This window comes from Pygoscelis adeliae, unplaced genomic scaffold (genome assembly GCF_000699105.1).
Source record: "Pygoscelis adeliae isolate BGI_AS28 unplaced genomic scaffold, ASM69910v1 Scaffold24, whole genome shotgun sequence".
Taxonomy (NCBI): Eukaryota; Metazoa; Chordata; class Aves; order Sphenisciformes; family Spheniscidae; genus Pygoscelis; species Pygoscelis adeliae.
In genome coordinates, this window is record NW_008824806.1 from 5,387,652 (window position 1) to 5,391,588 (window position 3,937).

At 36.6% G+C, this 3,937-nt stretch overlaps 1 long non-coding RNA gene across 1 annotated transcript in view; it reads left to right on the forward strand.

Annotated features, from left to right (window-relative positions):
• The window catches only part of LOC103917002, a 23,829-nt gene extending 21,508 nt beyond the window's left edge, over positions 1-2,321 (forward strand). The window contains exon 5 of the long non-coding RNA XR_663608.1: positions 1,752-2,321. This is a non-coding gene — a long non-coding RNA (uncharacterized LOC103917002). The remainder of the gene's footprint in view (positions 1-1,751) is intronic.
• The last annotated feature ends 1,616 nt before the right edge of the window (positions 2,322-3,937 follow it).

The following is a 3,937-nucleotide window of genomic DNA, read 5'->3' on the forward strand; positions in this document are numbered from 1 at the left end:
TTCCAGGGTGGTGGTCATTATCTGAATGGCCTCTACATTGTGATAATGGGAAAAATATTGATGGCCTCGATGGCTATTTTATTGGATTATTTCAAAAGCAATTGGCGTTGGTGCTAGAATCAATGACGTGCGATGGACTACTGCACCGCTTTAAAAATCCTACACATTATGCCAGCAGCATGCAGGTCTTCAGTCTTCAAACACAGATGCATGCCTTCAAACAACACAAACACTAGATGTTATTCTGGAAATAAAGAGAAGCAGTGTGAATCTGCTTTTCCCATATTTTCAACAAGTTATTGGCTATTTTAGGTCTTTAATCAAAATAACTATTTGGACTTAGCTTCAGAACAGCAAAAACCTGCTGGCTCTTTCAATGCAGGCAAAAACTTAAGCTGTCAAAATGCAATTCATGAAACAACTGTAATTTCAGCAATCAAGTACGAGACATTTCTTGTTTCCCATGCTAGGTCAGCACTTTCTTGTAGAGATAGTTCGTATCATCAAGATGTGCTCTATAGAGGTGACTCATTTGTGCATTTTGGAGTTCAGACAAAGTCTGTTAGCTGTCTTTTCTCTGTTACCTTCCCCATGTTTTCCCTGTGTTCGTAACAGCATGATTCTGTCTGCAAGTGAAACAGCTTCTCATCTACACCTTCCTTACACATAAAGAGGCTTATAAGTGTATCAGGCGATGGCTGAGAAACCCAGATTACACGCCAGCTGAAAACTATCACTGATTGTTCCAAAACGACCTTGCTTAATAGGGGTGGGTTTTTTTGTGCTAGTCTAACTATTTTGACAACTGCTACAGCTCGTAAACGTGGATATAATTACACAGGGCTGAAGATCCCTAATAATGAAGAAGTAGTCCTTCTTCTGTATAGAAGTAATTATACTAGTACAGCTACGCTAATATCAGCATAACTGCAATACACAAAACCAGATGTACCATTTTAACTGTCTCAGTATCATTAAAATGGGCAGTGTAACATTTAAGTGTATGTAAAGCCTTAGAGCAGAGAAATGCTCAATACGTTCTCCCTTTTGGAAAAGTATCTATTACCTTAGGAAGACCGTATCTGCCTTGACAATGTGAAACCTTGCTCAAACTCTATCAATCAGTTCAATTCTGCCTATGTAGTCAGACATGAAATTGAGTTACAGTGGTTTAATGGGTTACCCCATGCCAGTGGAGAAAAATCTGTGTGCAGTCCAGTAGCCCATCACCAACACAAGGCAGAAATTGTTAGATCAAACAACTCCATTTCACAGAGGTTTAAATGGTTCTTTTTTTTCCTCATGTTTGCTTGTAGTCTAAGAGTGTGCACACACTCTGTTACTATGCTCAGCTGAAGCCTAGTAAGTTATTAAATAGTAGTAAGTTGATCGTGTGACTGATCTCCAAATTATAATTTTGAAATAATTTAACTAGATCAGTTTTAAATAGGTGACTGGGGACTGAAAAAGTGTATGTAAGAAATGAGTTTGTCCTATATGCCGATAAAATAAGACCTTTAGTGACTGCATTTGGCTCGCTTGTATACTGATGACTGGATATTTTCAGAGGTATCTTAGAATTCACAATTTCCATTTGAAATGTTTTCAGGTGTGCTTAGGCAGCTTTCTCCCGTTTAACCCTAGAATTTCATGTGTGTGTTTGTTTCAAGAACATTACATGATTGTTTGGATTTCAGACAATTTTACCTTCATAATGAATCTTCTTTTTTATTTTTCTCAAACTGTCACAGATTTACTGATGTGCAAAGAAGCCCCTTTGGAAGGCCAAACCACCACGCTATGGAACAGACAGCTATGTTTGGGTTTGATTCTGAACAAAACCTTGCTTTTTGTTTCATAAGTTTTATTAAAAGAGATAGAAGAATTATTATACAAATGTTAAATGGATATCTCATCTCTTGATGACAATTATGGTTATGGCAAGAGTATTACCGTCAATTGTAATGCCTGAAAATGTTGTGAGAACTTCAAGAAACCGAGATCTGGCTGTACATCGTCAGGTAATGCCTCTGGGGTAACGTGCGGAAGAAAAAGAGGGTTCTGCTTTTTCAGAATTAAGAAAGATTGTGGTCATATTAAAGTCTATGTTAGCTTCATCATCTTAGCCGATACTGAAGACCAGTGTAATTTGCAAGAGAAATTTGAATGTAAATATTGTCAGCATTTTTTCACACTTTTTCATTGTGAAACAGAAACCATTGAATGTAATGAGAAGGAAGTTAAGAAACTCCCTCTCAGGATACTGTGCGTTTCTTACATATTGCCACACCCTGTCAGCAATAAACAGATCTCTTAATTGCAGCTAATCTGGATTTCTTTAAATATTGTACTGCAAACACCTGGCCAAATTCTGTTTTGCAGCAGTGTCCACAGTTGCTGCTTGGATCCAAAAACTCCTGAGGTCAGAATTTTATCATTACTTCTTTAGCTTACTGGCAGATTCTCCCTCTCAGTTTTGAGGGCTGTTGGGTTTTTTCCTTGCTTTAAGAAAAGGGAGAGGAGAGAAAAGAGAGAGAAATAACAGCTCTAAATATTGAGGTATTAGCTATAAAGCTGACTTATGATGGCAATGGAAATTTCCCTATACTTAAGTCCTTGTGGGGGAGCAGCGTTTAGGGGGTAAGAATACTTCCATAATTATGCTCATTGCTGTTTGGTCTCTTCTTTGAGCCATGAGCAAAAGCACCAATATTCTTTTCAAATAAGACAGACCTTGAGACTAATTTCTCATCAACCTCTAAATAACTTGTCAATATTAACTTACTTCTGGTTTACCTGAACTGGATTAGGACTGAGAAGGTGGAGGAAGGATGCTTTGCTGGAAATCTGGCTCCCATGAGGTCAGTTTGCCAGTACATTGTTGAAAAGTTTTACCAAGTTGTTTTTTACCTTAATCTTTTTGTGACATTTATTTGCACAATTAATACCTTACTGTAAATTTTATTTCACAGCAACTGCATTGCTTTTTCTAACTCTGCTGTGAATGAGGCAAGCCTAAGAATTATTCTTTGCAGCTTTGCTTTTTTTCTGTGCATATTCCTATTTAGAGATAGGGATGGGCCTAACTGCCCACCTTTTGATAAGCAAAGAATAAAACAGTTAAATTCTATCAATCAATCAGACCTGTCAGAGTCAATCTAAGAGAACATGTTATTTTTAGTCCTGCTTACTTTTTAGATAAAAGCTGCTTCAAGGGAAAAAGATCAACATATAACTGAAATTAAGCTCTTCACAATCCCTACTCTGCTGTGTAATTCATAAATTAATGGATCATGAAAAGACCTTAAAAGAGTGTTATCCATCAGAAATAATACCTTTGTATGTGCAGTGCCTATATCCCAGAAAACCTTGTGTTGAATTTGCCTATCTAGGAGCCTGGAATCCTTTTGAGAAAGGATGAAAGAACCATAAAATAAGTTTATGTTGCTCAGTGCCCAAATGTTATAAATGACTAACACAATCTGAGCAAAACAGTAAATCTAATCTTTTGCAACATGTATATTTAACAGTCATAAAATCTACTTCTGAGTTTGTTGATATTAGAGTTTTGTTTTAGATGCTGCATGCCATATATCCGAATTACTTAGACCTCTGAGTAAAGCTAATTTTTCTTCCTAGAACCAAGTGTATAATTTCCGAGGTGACAAGAAATCTCCCACAGAAATTGTAGAATAATAGCATCAAGCAAATGCTTGCTATTCAAAATAGATTTACCACCGTGGTATCTGAAAACCTTATTGTAAGGGTAATAAGCAAAGCATGACTACTCATCTGTCTTTTTTTTTTTTCCATCCACCCTGCAGAGGAAGAAACGTGCATATTAGAATAACGTGGGTTTGTTTTGATGAGTGTTTTCCAATAACATATATTGTGATATGCAAATGTATATGTAAATGAAGAAATATGCTTTGCATTT